Genomic DNA, 17,221 nt, shown 5'->3' on the forward strand with positions numbered 1-17,221 from the left:
GGCAGAGGTATGTGCAGATTGTAGCAGTTAGGCTTTTGATTAATGCAGTGTTGCCTTAATAATAATAATCACTTGGTCACTTATGTTCATGTTTTAGTATTTTATTTCAGGTAGTTTTTAAAAAATGATTTGCCTAATGTTAGTTGCATTAATAATAATAATAATAATAATAATAATAATAATAATAATAATAATAATAATAATAATAATAATAATATGTAAAATGGGTTTCAAGTTAGTTAAAAGGTATATTAACTTTAGAAAAATAAAAATGCTTATTTTATTTTATTTTATTTTATTTTATTTTATTTTATTTTATTTTATTTTATTTTATTTTATTTTATTTTATTTTATAGAGAAGCAGACTGTCTCTCAGACTTTCACACAAACCCTAACAAAAACAAACGCTTCGCTCCAGCCGGCTACTGTGATTGGTCCGTACACACCCCCGAGTTCTCGCCCTATCTCGCGATGCCAATAATTCTTCCCAGTGAGAAGCAGACGCTGAACTGTATTCAGTCGCTGTTGTGGCTGGGAGGCAGCAGAGTCAGGCAGTATCTTTGGGTGACCGTGATCCAGCCAAAGGTAAAGCAGGAGTCTTTTAAACTGACCGACAAAGAGAAAAAGAAGCTACTGACGTGTCTGGCCAAACTCCGACTTTGCACAACACCTTTCCTCCTCCAGGTAAGGTTGCTACCTTTATCGTCCTGTTGGCTCCCGCTGTCCAGACACTCATATGCAGGGCTAGCTGATATTTTCACAGTTGAGTATTACACCAGCAAAGCAACATTTAACCCCCCCACTAATCTTCGCGTCCTTTTCTGTCACATTTTAAGTTATCCTCGTAAAGCACTTTGTCGATAAGTCATGAAGAAAGCCTCCAGCTGGTCGGCGTGTGTTAACGGAACCAGAGTAGGGGGGGGCAAGCAGCAACTTCAAAGCTCACTGTCGACTCTGTCTCTGGAATGGATATCCCTGTTAGCTTGTATGCTAACGATACATCTGCTTAGTATAAAGTGGCTTGGCTTGCTCACTAGCTAGCTGGCTAATTCGCTTGCCAACTCGACAGAGTGATAATAGTTCTGGGTTACTGTCCTGTCGATGAGGCGGTGGTGAGGTGGCGAGGTGAGGGAGCCATGGCAAGCTTTTTGTGAATGAAACTGACAAACTTAACTTGTTCACCGGTTAGCTAACCTGCATGCATTGATACTTAAAGCGACAGTTCTGCTCTTGGTTTATAGTACCTTGAATAATTTTAAACCCAAAAGTCTTTGCAACAGAATAGCGACTTTTAATGCTAGTACCTCTTAAGGTTCAATGGAAGGCATCTTTTTGTGCACAAACTTATCTACAGAGATGATTTTACTCCACACATACCTCTAGCTGTGAGTTTGTTGTACAATAAAGATAAAAAACCAGCTATGTGTAAAAAGCCTTTTGAGGAGTAGAGAATAATCAGAGATTGGATTTAAACAGCCTGAGCTCTCTGCTGTGGTAACTACACAGCTGTTAACTGTGTGCCTTTGTTATGGATCTTCTTTAAATGGCATGGGGTGTTTTTAGGGAACTGATATGTTCATGTTGTTGGTTTTTCTAGATACTCTTACAAATGTGTTTATTCCAGGCAAGAAAAATTACGAGCCAGACAAAGCTGTCGGAGGAAAGGAAAAAGGTCTGCAGATTATTTGGCCATAGTTTTAAAATTGAACTCTTAAAACATTTCTATATGGGCATTATTTTCATCTGTGCTGATTTTGAGATCATTGTCACCAAATTTATAGGTTTGGCCAGGCTCTACAAAGTACACATTCATTGTAAAACCAAACACACTAACATAAAATAAGCTATAATATAGCAGTGACCGTGTTATATGTAAGACCCTGGGTGTGCCTGTTTTTCTCTTTGACGTGCTAGTCATGTATCCCGGAATGATGAAGAAGATGGAAGGAGAATCTCTTATATTTTGTTTTTGTATTTTAATGTTTTTTGTGATTGCCCAGAGGAACAGTTATTCCTGTAATAAATGTCTGGTTGTTCAGGAAAATTTTTAAATAAGTAAATTTTAAGATGCATTTATTTGTTAAATGGTGGTTGCATTGTTGCTTAGCATTAAGACTTAGTCTGTTGTGTTTGCATGATATGGTCAAGAAAGGCACATATGCCTGTTGAACTGAGCATGGAATCTGGCATATGCACCAGCTGCCTCTTTAAATGGTGTGCAGACTCTGCCTACATGGTGTACTGCATGTGTTTATGCAAGTGCATGCCAGTATTCAGGATCTCCTACTACAAATCTCTGCCCACTTTGGGTGTGTCTCTTCCTTTCTGTTTGATATGATGCCGAGAAAGAGCCAGCCAATACCAGTCTACTCCACTTTTGAACAGTTTTCTGCACTGTAAGTGTTAGAATAGGGACTGATGTTTAGTAGACTTATATAATATGTAAGTTCAAAAAAGGATGTTTCTGAGAAAATCGTAAGTGAAACAGCAGTTGTCATGTGTGTTTTGCTCATGCCGTACTGCTCTCTGCTCCCGGGTCACTGTGTAGAATTATGAACCAACACTCCAAATATGATCATGGTCAGTCCGGTGTTGCCAAAGCAGTTTGAGCTACCTAGGCGTAGACTAAGTGTAAGATCTTTGAAATCATCATTTGGCATTTGGCGATGAGACAGCAGGACATTGTTTTTAAGTATTACAGAGAGAGCTGCAGCGGTTCAGACTGTGTATGTTATTTATCCCTCCTTGAACTACTGCCGGGAGGTTCTTCTCAGTTGTCACTGGTTGTACCCCTCAAGGCTTACTGGATTAATTGATCACTTAATGCCTAGCATGTCACAGACCTTGACATGCGCTATTGTGTTGAAATAATCAGAATTATTCTCTTCACCTGTGAGATGTCATAATGTTTTAGCTCATGTGTGTTTGACACTGAATTCGTACTACCAGTTGTCACTTGTTAGCAGGGAGTACGACTTTGCAAGCAGTTTAAAGTGAATCCTGGCACAAATAATAGGAGCTGATGGCACATCCATTAAGAATGAATATTAAGGGAAGTGAGACCTACTGTCTTCAGAAATTAATAAAAATGCATATTGATTTGTACATTTTTTTTGTAATTGTTGGAGGAGGAGTAGATAGCTATTTAAAACTCTGTTATTACTGGTCACTTGTGGTTATTCCTCTGAAAGTGAAGGTAACTCTCTTGTATACTTTGCACCCTGTTGTATGTTCTCCGTTGTACACAGCAATACTATCATTCCTAAACTAAATCCTGCCAGTATATCTTCCTAGCTGATTTATGGCTCTAGCTTTAGTCTTATTGATCTAGCATGCAGTCATACTGAATATCGATTCATTTGTGTGAAAATGAGGATTTTTCTCTAAAGGAAATTAAAATCCACTTATCTAAATGTAAACCAGACTTATGGCATACAACCTGATTTACATTTAGATCGATGGCCCCTATACTATGTTTATTCCCATGAGTGTTGTTTGTTTGTTTGAGGTTGTGAACACATCAGAGGACATTTGTGTGGCACAATTTTTTTTTTTTTACACGATAGATTTGCAACTAGGGCTGCTCGATATGACCATAATCTCTTATCCCGATATAAGACGTTTCTCATCCCAATAACGAGATATATCACAATCCCGGGCAACTAGACTTGTGTGAAGTGTTTTCAGCTGGGTGTTGTGTACCTGGAGTTGATTTTTTTCTTATATTTTAGATATAAGTTGTAATGGCCGCCATTTTCTTTGAGAGTGCTTATTACACGGCGTGCTGGAGGGAAAAGCTTGTTCTAATGTTTGAGTGTAAGGTTTATTTTGAGCACCTGATGGCTCTTTTTTGCTTCTCATCCATAAACTCTCTTTCCCGTGATTGTTGTGTATGTGGTAGAACAGGTTTGTCGTGTTTGCGTCTGAGGTGGGGACCGGTTTGCGGCATAGTTTGCATAGCACAGTTTTCTGGTCCGTGTCAGAGTTTTCATAACCAAACCTTGGTTCCACGTGGTGACCATCCAAATGATGAAAAAATATTGCAGTAAACGATGTATTTTGCGACACTACGAAACAAACGATAGATGTTAATAATTTTATTAACATAATAATGTTAATAATAATTTTGTCATCCGATATATTTTGTCATATCGCACAGCAGTATTTGCAGCTCATGTTCAGTGATGAATGTCCTTACCCATTTTATATGGGTTAAAACTCTTTGAATTTCATACTTTGTTGAAATGTCTACATAGAGGACTTATCTTCTTTTTTTTCAGTCAGTAAATGTAAAGTGTGGACGCCACATAAAAATGAGATTCTGGAAATCCATTTAAAAGCATTTGCAGAAGCAGGAAATTCATCATAGTAAAAATTTACTCTTTATGTTGTTGTTGATTTGAGTGCACTTTCAGTTCTGGCACTGAAAATGTTGACATGACACAGATGCAGTGGAAGCCCCTGAAAATGCAAAGTTATAGTTCAAACCTAAACTGAAGAAACTTTATCACCTCATTGTGGCAGCTATTCTGTCAACTTTGCCAATTGACATTCATCCCCTTCTAAAGCTTGGGGGCTACGTGGTTCCACTTGGTGCTCTGATTTTACATACAGTAAAGCAGTATTAGTGTTGGTACATTTTCAACAGAAATTAAAGCTTGCTTATTCCGAATTATAGATGTTTTCTACAAAGGCAGTTTTTCCACATGAATTCCGGATGGTGTCAAGAGATTATTCTCAGACACAATCTCACGAATGGAAATTGAGCATTTGGATTACAGTGGTTCTTCGGTAGGGCATCGAGGATGTACAACACATGAATCTCACTGATTCACTGTGAAGTTTTTGGATAGTTGCCTGCACTATTAGGCTCCGTTACACACACTCTGCAATCAGAAGCTGGCAGGGTTAAAAGTGTGTTTAGTGTCCAGTCTGACTGATTCAGACATTTGCGTTCTTACTGTATGTACATCTCTGGGTGATATCTGGAAAACTTCAGGGCTGCTGCATATGCGTGAAAACTCATTTAGTGACTAAAGCTGCTTAAACGTTAACGGTGCCTCAGTCTGTGCCAGCCAGCTGGTGGGAGTAAGCAAACAAATGTGAAATGGTGCCAATTAATAGAAAAGAAGTAGTTTGTATATTGTTGTTTAAAAGCCAGCGAGGGTGTATAGAAATGTGCCTACATGGTTAAAGAAATAAAACCATATTCCGTGGAGCGTGAATTCATACTATTTTTGAGCTGTGGCAGATTGCAGTAACGCTGGCAGAAACTGCCAATGTGCTGGTTACAGTCAGTCAATCAGAACAGAGAGCTGATTTAAAAAAAAAAAAATCCTATAGAAGACAGAAGATGGTGTATATACTAATATTTGTACAAATATGTGATCACTGTGAATGAAATTTACAATGTAATTATTTAACCCTTTAAGACCTACCATAGGACCAAGTCCGCCAGAGCTTACTTTATATTTTTACATGCTGTGGAGCCATTTTTGGGAGCATTTCAAGTTGCTATACATCAATACAACCATTATAGCCCAAATTTTAATAATATGTATGCATTCAGTCCATAGTAACTACATAAATTGCAAAAAAGTGCAATAAACTGCAAAAAATTTGAAAATCGTTTTTGTTTTTTTTTTACATATATTTCTACTTAGAGAAATTTAAGAGGTTTATCCCTCAAAACTTTAAATACAAAAAAGTTGCAAAAAATAGTTCACAACAGGAATTTTATTTTGAGTGTCTTCATGGTTTTATTTTTGAGACACACCAATTTTTATATACTGCAGAAAAATCGAAAAACAATCCTATAATGCAAATTTGCAGAGAAAACAGCATGTGCATAAAAATAAATTATTTAAAGCAGTGCAATTTGAGTTCTAAGCATCCTAGAAACTATTCAGAAAAGTATAGAGTCAAACATGACTTTTAAAAACACCAGTAAAGGCTTATAAGGCCTACAAGTAAAAAATTATATTTTCCGCGAAAATGACGTCACTTCCGGTTTCGTGGAGGTAATGGCGGACATGCGATAGTTCGCACTGACGTCTATTTCAATGTAGGAAGTGTTCCGAACAGCTGATCGGATCGGCAAAGCCCGTTTCTGGAATATGTTTTTGTTCCTGCAAGCGCTTTTTATGCAATTTTTGCAAAGCTTTATGTGGAAGGAAACCGTGACCTAGGACAAGCTGATGGCATAAGATGTAAGTACAACTCATCTGGTTTCATATGCAAAAAAAATTTATTGCGCTAGCTTATGTGGTTAAAAATAGTTACGCAAAATGGAGCGTGCCCGCTCCGACCGGCTTTAAAGGGTTAAAATCCATGAAGCACTTTCAAAATAATCCTTTAGTCTCTTACCTGTAATTATTTTTATTTAATTTAATAACTGTACAGTACTCTCTGTTTATAGTAACCATTGTCCTTAATGTAAATATGTAAGAAAAATTGTGTATGTTTCCGTTCCGTGTCCTGTGTACTGTTTGTAGTATATTTGTCTTTTTGGCTGCTGTTACAACCAAATTTCCCCTTGTGGGACAATTAAAGAATTATTCTATTCTATTCTATTCTATTCTATTGTGTTGATCAGACAGCGTTACCCGGCTGTCTTAGATGCATTATTGCTTTTTCTTGATGTGACGCAAAATGCACCTTCTCATAAGTCGCTCCTTCAGCATGATTGTGTTTTATCCACTTTTCCACTAAAATATTCAGATATGCATGCACCCTCTGATCTCTTAGCATGTTCGCGTTTTCTCCAGTTTCTGGTGTCCTCTGACAGAGCCTACTCACCGAGCCCACAGAACACCAGAGCTGTTGTTCATATGCTAATCTATTGCACTTGCAACAAATTCTTTCTGAACTCTTTGTTGAACCCACATTCCACCATTTAGTCCCTTGTCTCCAGTAAATATTAAACGCAGTGTCCCGTCTAGGGCTATCTGCTGAATTCGGTACCCTGCAATTTTATGTCATTGTGCTTTGATTTATTGTTGACGTCTGTCCTTCCACAGCCATTTCGGTCTCTTCTCTGATGAGTGCCCTTAATCAGCACATTTTACCACACTGCCTGGAACTGTCAAGTGTCCTTGTGGCTGAAGTAGAAAAGTGCAGAAGGCTGTTGAATGATAACAATGTTTTATACTGAACTCTACTCATTTGTCATTCTTTTTTTGTGGTAAGGGTTTCACAGAGAGGGAGTAAAGTGGAAACCAGATATCTATGATACAGTCATCATTATGCTTAAAATTGAGACCAATCTGAGACTACTTGTGTTCGATCTATCTGCTGTTTGTATTTTGCTGTTGCATGTAAATAATTAAAATTCTACATTATTTTACTAGTTCAAGTCCAAGCATGTCTATCTCTACGAAAGACGGCAGCAGCTAAGATCTAAAGGCTGGGTAGTATCTCCCAGAACCTCTTATTAGGACATGTGGTCCAGCCTCATTGAAAATCAAGTGTTTATAGTTGTGAGTCATACAGAAGGGGGAGGGTTGTGGAGATTAGATATTGTTCAAAAACAGCCGTGATGGTGGGCATTTCCAGGCAGTTGCTCTAGAGAAACATGCGTGTGATATGTGCCGGTGTGGTGAGTGAGGAAAGAGGGCTGGATTCAAAGGTCCAAGCAGCTTTTTCTTCATCTCCACTCCAAAATTTCTAGTTTCTGTCAAATTTCTTTCTTTCTTTATTTTAACAGAGCACAGAATTATTATTTTTTTTAACACAAAGCATAATTTATTAGTCTTTGCACACAATATCAAGTTAAAACTAAAACTGGGGGTTATCTTTCAATTTACACACAGTAAAAAACTTGAGCTGTCACTTGAGAAGGCATCATGGCGGAAACAAATCAGTTTAGACTTGAGAAAAAACAATTGTTGATGCTCACGAAGCAGGAGATAGATATGCAAAGTTATCACATCATTTCAAAATGTCAAGAACTGGAGAGATAGAAGTATCATCAAGAAATTCAAATTAAGCCACACAGTACAGAACAAGCCTGGCTGAGGTATGAAAGGAATGATTTCAAATACTCTGGAGAGAAAACTAATTAGAGATGTGTCTAAAGAGACCAGAACAACTGCCAAGACTTGAGTGAAAGACTTTGACAAACAGGAGTTGTAGTCTCAAAGAAGGCGGTTACTAAAAATCCTACAAAGGAATGTACTGTGAGGTTGCATACCAAGAAAAACTCTACTTCTGCAAGAAGAGACACCTTCAACCCTGAATGAAGTATACTGAGGGCAACCTGGAGAAAGATTATGCATACTGGAAGCTCATCCTTTGGTCAGATGAGATGCCACTAGAGCTGTTTTCCCAAAGAAAGGCTGCTTATGTTTGAAGGGGAAAAAAGGGAGCGGTGCACTATCCAAAGAACATCGACCCCAAAGTGAAACATGGTGGAGGGAGTATTATGATATGGAGGTGCTTCAGTGCATCTGGAACTGGGAATCTCGTCAATGTGAAAGGAATAAATCAATAAAGAAGGATATGTAAGATTTTGAAAGAGAACCACAAATAGTAACAAAATTGGGTCTGTGTTGTTACTTTGTCTTCCAACACGACATAAACCCCAAACATGTGTCAGCCCTGGTCAAGGACTATGTCAAGAAGACCAAAGGAAATGTTATTGACTAGACTGTCAAAACCCTTATTTGAATCCCATTAAAAATCTTTGAGGTGAACTATAGACTAAGGTCCATGCCAGACCATCGAATCCAGAGGAGCTAGAGATTTGAATGGGCAGCAAATGCTCAGGAGACGTGTGTAGGACTTGTTGAAAACTACAATAGATGACTGCAGGCTGTTACCCAGCAACAAGGATACGCGAATGACTGTTAGCATCAGCTTATGAGTTTGACTCTGGTTTTTGGTTTTTGTGAAATTTTGTTTCTCTGCGCAAAATAGTGTAAGCGAAATAAAACTTAAGATGTTAGGAAAACTCTGTTAAAATTCCTTGCTCTGCTTAACAGCAATAATTCAGTTCTCTGTAGCATGTGTGGTGTTAAGGTGATATTTTTCCATCAAATATCCAGCTCACTCAGACCACACATCCATGGAATATTTAGGTGTTTAACTGTATATCAGTCATCAACCTGACTATTTAGAGCTGGTTGTGTGGCATTTCTTCAAAAATCTCTGCTGTCTGAGCAACATTTGATTTCAGACTTCCACACAAGTCCTCCCTACAGCATGGCAAGTCATTGTAATTTTTTTTTCTTTTGGCTTGATTATAGCAACAGTCAGTGTGATGAGTCATTCTTACACGTTTCTCATGGTTTCTGTCAGAAACACAAGTGATGGGGAAAGCCAGCGCAGATGGGGAAATATTTGCCACATGTATAAAAGACTTCTTATGCTTATGGCAACTATCATTGTCAGCATAGCCTCTAGTGAAGTGCAGCCACACTTTGAACATTTAATTCTCTATAATTGCCAGTAAAATCAGTGTTTGTGCAGTGCTTTTTTTTTTCCTCTTTTGCAAATTAAAAACTGAGTTGGTGAGACAACTTGTCTCCAGAACAGTCCTGTCTTTTAAGCTTAGCAATTTAAAATTTTTTAAGTATTTATAGCATGCTTCTGTGGTGTTTATTGACCATTCAAAGCACTTCACATCTCAAGCCACATTCACCCATTCACATAGCAATTTATTCTGTGCATACAGGTTCTACCCACACATCACTGGATATATCTGCAGCAGTTGCTGGGGCTAGAACCGCTGACCTTCCTGATTAGTGTATGACCCCCTTTAAATACTTAGCCACAGCCACCCACTAACATATGAGCCTTGTGTAGTTGTGATCTACATGTCTATCTGTTAAGGTAACTGCATGGAGTTTTGACTCAGACTATATTTGTTTCAAAAAACATGAATTGCTGAAAAAGTCATGGAAATTTGCATTTAAGTAGTATAAGTGATTATATTTTTATATATTTTTATACTAGTCAACTTTTTGTGGAGATTAATTGTGTGTCTTGACGTTAAGTAGTCTTGTGTGTCAGACTTCAATGTGAGTTGTAGCCTGCACTTTTAAGGAGATGTGGACCATGCAAATGCAGATTTAAAAATGTCTGGCTTCATGGGTATGGATTTAATTCCAGGATAGACAATTGGTAAATTGTGGAAGTAAAAAGGTTTGACATTTCAAATATGGCCAGCTAGCCATGATCAAGAAGCCTTTCCCATATTGCAGCTCTGCACAGACAGACTCTCGTCTTCATCACTAGCCGTGTTTTCTTGCCATCTGCCATCATGTCCAGAAACAGAAATAAATAGCTACCTTTAGTGACTTTGGTCACTAAAGGTAGCTAATTACCGGTAGTATAGTTTAGGTTATGCCTGCACAGTTAATCACATTTTAATCTTGGTCATGGTTTTGGTTTCCCAGTTAAATGAACATGATCATGTGATACTAAAAATGCGGGCTTCACCAGTCGAACACAAGGCAAAAGGAAATCAAGTGGTCCGCACCTGACAGCGTGTCTGCATATCCATACCTAGCTGTTACTTGCATCATGCATCTTTAAGTTCCACAGACTTCTCTGGAAGAGTAACACTACAATAAAAGACACATTTCTGGAACAAAATTCATGTTTGGCACAACACAAGGTGAACAGATTGTCCCTTGACGTTGGATCTGTTGTTTGGAAATGCATAAGACTTAGCACAAGGTATGTTAACTAGGAGTAAATCATATGCAAAGAGTGCTGTGTCCTCGCTGCAAAGAAGCACAAATAACTTATTCATCCACAAAAAAAAACCACACTTCAAACTGTAATATAATTAATTCATGAAGTCCAAGAAAAACAATGGAATGATCGCTAACATGAATTGTCCCAACATTTCATATCCACATTGAGCTCACGCAAAGATGCACTGAAATCTGGCTGAGGTATCACCAAAACGGACACATTTCATTTGGCCAAAGATGTGTTTTCACTAAACTTAAAGAGCTTCAGGAAGACTGTCAGCGTACTGGACAAAAGGGGGTTGTCACCTTGTACTGTTTCTGTTCCAGAGTGGAAAAACCTGTGCCGTATGTAAAACAATGCAGAGGAAACGGAGAGGGGTGTCATGGCTGTCGAGTACTTTGCTGCCAGTGTCATTCAGATCTTCATTCATGCACAATAAATGGAGGAAATGAAGAATTTGCATTTTGCTTTTAGGAGATGCCGTTGGGTCAAGGTCAAGATTATTTTATAAAGATGAAATTACAGGAATGTAACATAGTGTAAAGGTGAAAGTGGCACCCTGTTGATTTAAATTTGTTTTTCTTTTTAATTATATTTTATTTTGATGCAGAGATTTGTACAAATGTGAAAGCAGAGTTCTGTGTGAGTGCAATAAAAATATATTTTATTTAAAATCAGTTAATCACAATTGTGACAGATTATCATGATCTCAGTATTGATCCAAATTATGATAATAATTTTAGCCATAATCAGTTTAATCGGCTTACTATGATGACTGTGATCTAAACTTGTATGACGTTAATGGAGGAAAAAAGTCATGCTCAGTGGAGCTGCAATACCAGGATTCACCAAGATAGCAGGATTAAATAAAGAGCTTGATTTTAATCTGAAGAGCTAGAAAAATAAATGTGTATCATGAATGTGGACCATGATTTCTACCCTGAAAAGGGAGAAGAGAGTCGTTTTATTTGCTGACATTTACAGATACTTCAGAATGTGTTGTCTGGAAATCTTGCATGCTATGACAAAGTTAAAGAATAGTCATGAAACTGTGCTGTTAAAGTGTGTAAGAACTGTGTAGTAAGCTCACCATCATTACCTTCATAGAAAAGGCTTTAAAGCTGAGGTTTATATGCAGTCAAAATAAGGGCAAGGAGCACATGTCTAAAAGGGTCTTTCCCGCTGCTCTAGCTACTATCTCCTGCTGGGATTTTTGTCTCCAATGCAGGCAAAGCTGGGTTTTCCCACAGTGTTTAATAATGGGCTAACACACAAAGGTCTTCTCTGTGCTGGATGCATGGTTGATGCTTCCGAAAACTCTAATCCCTAACGTGTAAAATCTACCCTCGTCACTGGGATCCAATCCTCAGATAAGTGGCTGACTGATGATTGCACGCTGGAAGGTGGAGGATCATTTGTCTCTTTTGTGCAGTTCATGTTTGGGTATTCAGCACAATAAAGTTGAAAGAAAGCCCCCCTGATTATATGATTGTATGTAATAATCTCCAATTTTCAGATCAGCACAGTCAGATTAAGCAATCAGTCACAAATTCTTGCAGTGATCAGGCCAAGAGACTCGGCAGACTCCACAGTGCACCCCTGCCTGTCATAGTTTACTGTTGCGGAAGTGCCAGGGACTGATCTCAGCGTTCCACCTGACAGCACTGAGATTCATCCTTTTACTGCTTTGCCATAGTTACACTTCAGCAGTGAAGCCACTTGGTGCTCTCTGTCCCTCCGGATCAGTGCTCTGAGATGAGTTTGTTGAACCTTGTTAGAAAAGGCAAGCCATTTGGGCGTGCAAGTTTTTTGGTGTAACTCCTTGTTGCAAATTATGTTAAACTGTTTTGTTTTAATTGCAATTTACAATGACAGTTTCTGTGAGTATTCAGCATTCATGTTTATGTTTTTGTAGCCTTTGCTCTTTGTTCGTTTTAACAGTGGGTTGAGGGGGTTGGGTTGGCCCAGTCTCTCTGTGGGACACCGCTGTTGCTTTGCCCTGTGACCTCCACAGTACACCCAACCATAGCCTGCTTCAAAGGCAACACGCAGACAGCTTATATTTGCATTCTTTGGAGCCGTAACCCTCCCTTGGGCACTTTCTGCTATATCCCTCCGTCCCACCAAGTACCACCCTGCAGAGCTAAAGAAAGTGGGCCTGAAAAAGGGACACAGTCCGGTCATCTTCTGCACTTTACTTTTGAACTGTCTAACATTAATTTAGCATTATAGATGCTGATCGGATTAAAAGCTGGTGGGTTCAACCAGGCTTTCCAAGGAATTGTAACACTCTACAGGGAGCGAGTTGCTCTGGTTGGCTGGCTCATGATTCTGTGTGGTGTGCTTGTGTCTTCGCCTTCTGTCCCATCTTTTATCAATACTCAAACCAAACAACCCACTGCCCACCACTTTTTTTTATAGTCATGAGTTAATCACACATTTAAACTAGCAATGTAGCATTGTTCTTGTCTCTTGCCTTACTCCAAGTGCCTTTCCAGTGGCACTGCATAGCAATGCCATTGTGTTGTCTCTCAGCTTGTGTTTTGTGCAGTAAATGTTAACAATGCCTTTTGCGTTATGCTAACAGTCCAAATGCTTCTCACTTCACTTTTACTCACTACAGCCATTCACTTGTTCAAATAATTGTAATGAAACCGAGGTTAAAAAAAACCAAACAGAGCAAAAATAACTTGGCACGAGCTGCACAAACAGCATGTTTGTCGAGGCTGCCCTGGGCTGGTGGTATTTGTGCCAGGGCAGTGTGTGTGTGTGCTTTTCAGAATCCCCTTTCTTTATAACTTGGTTGTGTTAATTGTGCACTCAGTCATACAGAGTTTGAACGGCCCATTCTTTTACCTTATTTTGTTATAAAAGAAATGCACAAGCTTGAGGAAAATGGCTTGAATAATAATTGGCAACACATAAAGCAGTGATTCACTTGGCTCTTGCTCAAGAAGCATCTGCAGGAAGTGTTGTTTGTGTTAGTATTTGATTGATATTGAGAGTTGAACATACTTGACTTGTTTAAGGTCTGCTATTTATGCGCAGAAAACTGATAAACTGCAACAAGTTTGAGACATTTTTCAAGCAAAAATGCCAAATGTTTCCTGCCTGACTTGTATCATAGTAAACTAAATATATTAGCATTTTATTTTTTAATAATGAAAGTGGTTAAGTAGTTTAATATTCTCGAGTAATTTATTCTTCTTGTTTAAAGGATTTTTATGGACAGAGTGAATGACCTCACAGTCAAGTTCTTGCGCTGTCTCTTGTAGTAGCAAGCAAAAGTCTGTGTAGCGTTACACTGGCTCTTATCAAAGCAGGTGCAAGAATAATTTAAGGCTACAATTGTTTTTGTGAGAAATTCTTTTCCATCCAGCTCGATAATTGAAGGGCTCAGCGCATGAAGCTTGAGTATCGAAATTTCCCTGGGCTACCATTTTGCATTCACTCTCATAAGAGCTATCCACTCTAACTACCCAATGTGGATAAAGAATGTCTTAGTTAATTGTTTTAATAGCCATCTTTACAACTTGACACTCTCCAATATTGCAAAACTGGGGGACTCAAAAGCTGTCTCATCTTCCCCGAGCAAAATTAGCCTTCCGTGACCTTCCTTCGCTATGCCCCTGTGACGTTCACGCTTGATTAGGCCTGCAAATGAAGTTTTCCTTCTTTTAGGGTAGGAAGCGCGACCTTGGGCCGAGAGACCTGTTAAGTCTTTATTGGATTGGCTGGACATACTAAGCTCAGAAGACGTCTCAGAAGAATTTAGTTGGACCTGCTTCATCAGCGCTTGTTTCATATTTTCATGGCTCTTTTGGAGCCTCATGTCTGAACACATGGTAGCAGGTAGCAGCCAAATACTTCAGATCAAGACTCAGTACTTAAGATCATAAGACCCCCAATTAGTCAAATTACAAAGTACTGATCCACCAATTTTGCTTTTAAATGTGAGCAGTCACTGAAGATATTTTTGATATGAGAACTAAAGTAGTTAAATGAAATGCCATTAATGTTTTTTATTTGAAATGGCAGTCACAAATTCTTCACTTAAAAAAACGAAACATGTATTCCAGCTTTCTGCAATTATATGCATGTATGTACTAGAGATGGACCTATCCGATATTACGTATCGGTATCGGTCCGATACTGACGTAAATTACTGGATCGGATATCGGAGAGAAATAAAAAATGTAATCCGATCCATTAAATATCAAAAAACCACCTCACAAAACTTGCAACATGGCGTAACTCGGCTCATAACCGTAGCACGTCGGAGCAGTGTGTGACCAAACCAGCATTTCATCTCCGAGGAAGTGATCCCAGAGAGAAGTAAAGCAAGTGTGTAAGTTAATCTCTGAATGTTTGTAAAGCATTCCCACGTTAAGCTTAACCGATATATGGAGCGACTGCCTCTCTCTCTCTCCCTCTCCTGCTGCTACTTCAATCATGAAACTGATTAATGATCAGCTGATCGTCTTTTCTGTCGCGAGTCCGTCTCTCTTGTTTGTTTTTGGCCCACTTCGCGCCAGAAAGAGGAAACCAGCGGCTGAACAACAGCAGCACGTCTAACCTTGATAAGCTGGTGTTAGAATTTATTTAATATTACTTTCTACACCAGGATCTTTTTCTACGCAGCTAACGGCTGGTAACTGTGCAGGGGCGGATCTAGCAACGTTTAGCCAGGGGGGCCGATAGGGCATGAACAGGGAAAAGGGGGGCACAAAGACATACTTTTCTTTCTTATTCTCATTTAAAATGTCTAGTTTTTAACAGGCTTTTCCCCACAGCACGCTGTGTAATAAATACTCACAAAGAAAACGGCAGCCGTTACAACTTATGTCTAAAAATTTATAGTTTCATGCATCGGCTCCAGTTACACGACGCGCAGCTGGAAACACTTGCCGCAAGTCGAGCTGCCCGAGATTCACATAATTTACAGAAAATGTTACATTTTTGTGATTTATATCGTTATCAGGACGATAGAATTCTTATATCGGGATATGAGATTTTGTTCATATCGCACAGCCCTATTGGTATCGGACATAAAAAAGTGGTATTGTGCCATCTCTAGTATGTACGCTGACAAGTGAATTTCGGAAAGCGCTGGAATAACATGTGGCAGCATGTCCAGGAACCGTGATAGAGCCAGATGCTTTGTACACTGGTGCACAGACCAAAGCTTTAGGCTTCCTAATTTACTTTCTGTTGCTATTTTCCCACATACAAATGAGCAGGACATTTTTTTTCTAATTTCAGCAGCCTCTGCACTAATGAGCTTCTGCGCAAACTGGCAGGCCAAAAAGGATTTAAGCTTGGGCTAACTAGTCATGTACAGGCAGCTTTTCCCCCCCCAATTATTACCACAAAATTAGGAAGGCATTTAACACACAACGGGGCAGCACAATAGCTGAGTGCGGAGAACTGTTGCCTCACAGCGAGAAGTTTTAAATCTGTTGGCCTTTCTGCATAGTTTCTTTTTTTTTTTTACTCCCCAGGAGTGGGACCCTTCTGGGGCCTCTTGTTTGCTGCAGTTCACCTTACTTTCTTGTGGCAACAGAGTCCCAGATGAACACTGCAAATCAGTGCTGGCTAGTGCACGTTAGAGGGAGGCTTACTGCATCTCTAGAGCTACACATGAAGAAGTGCAGCTGCATAAATAGGCTTGGCTTTACCATTACAGTACAGACATGTCTCCTCTCCTGCTTCTCTGGTGCCTCTATCTACTTTCTATCTGTCCCCATGCCTGACTAGCATATTTGCTATTCAGCTCAGCTCTGACAGCCCTGTTAGCAGTGATGGATGTGATGGAGCCTGGCTCTTTCAACGTCATATCTTCAAGTGACTGTATAGATCTAATCTATAAGGGACACTGATAGTAGTACCCAGGGAACAGCCTTGTTTGTGTGTGATGGTGTAATTAATTGATACTGCATGTATGGATGATCATAAATAGACAGTTTGTTGACTAAGGGTTGTTTAATGGACTTTTTTGTGTATTTTTTTTTTTTTATTCTTTTTTTTGTGTCATTATCTGCAACCTTGTCTCTCTTTACTTTGCATACATATACAAGACAGACAAACAGGGAACCATTCAGAAAAGCAGCTGTAGAGCGCTTTTAGAAGTCAAAAACTCCCCTGATTATCTCTTTACAAGTTCACCTGTAGTTTTGCAACACTGTAAGATTTTTGAACACTTACTAGTCATTATTTTTCTTCAGGGGGTAAGAACTAAGATTTGTAGTATTGCATTAATGTTCATTTTGCTTTCATTCAGTTCTAAAGGGTTAGTGGATAATAATGGCAGTAATTACAAATGGAACAGCTTTCTGCTTCTACCATGGTAAAATTCCTTGTTTATGGTGGATGGTTGGTATCGCCTTTTGACATTTTAATTATCATCAAAACCATGTTTGATTAACATGCTTTTATATAACTCTGCAGACACAAAGTAAACAGCTTTCTCTCCCAGATGTAACTGCACAAGCAGTGTGGGTTTATTTTAAGGCTATAAAAT

At 38.9% G+C, this 17,221-nt stretch overlaps 1 protein-coding gene across 1 annotated transcript in view; it reads left to right on the plus strand.

Moving 5' to 3' along the window:
* Positions 1-484: 484 nt before the first annotated feature.
* glceb (glucuronic acid epimerase b) overlaps positions 485-17,221 on the plus strand; it is a 57,104-nt gene continuing 40,367 nt past the window's right edge. Inside the window, exon 1 of the mRNA XM_085156261.1 lies at positions 485-684. The gene's annotated coding sequence lies outside the window, so the exon portion shown is untranslated. The remainder of the gene's footprint in view (positions 685-17,221) is intronic.

The sequence above is a fragment of the Neolamprologus multifasciatus genome, chromosome 1 (assembly GCF_963576455.1).
Source record: "Neolamprologus multifasciatus chromosome 1, fNeoMul1.2, whole genome shotgun sequence".
Taxonomy (NCBI): domain Eukaryota; kingdom Metazoa; phylum Chordata; class Actinopteri; order Cichliformes; family Cichlidae; genus Neolamprologus; species Neolamprologus multifasciatus.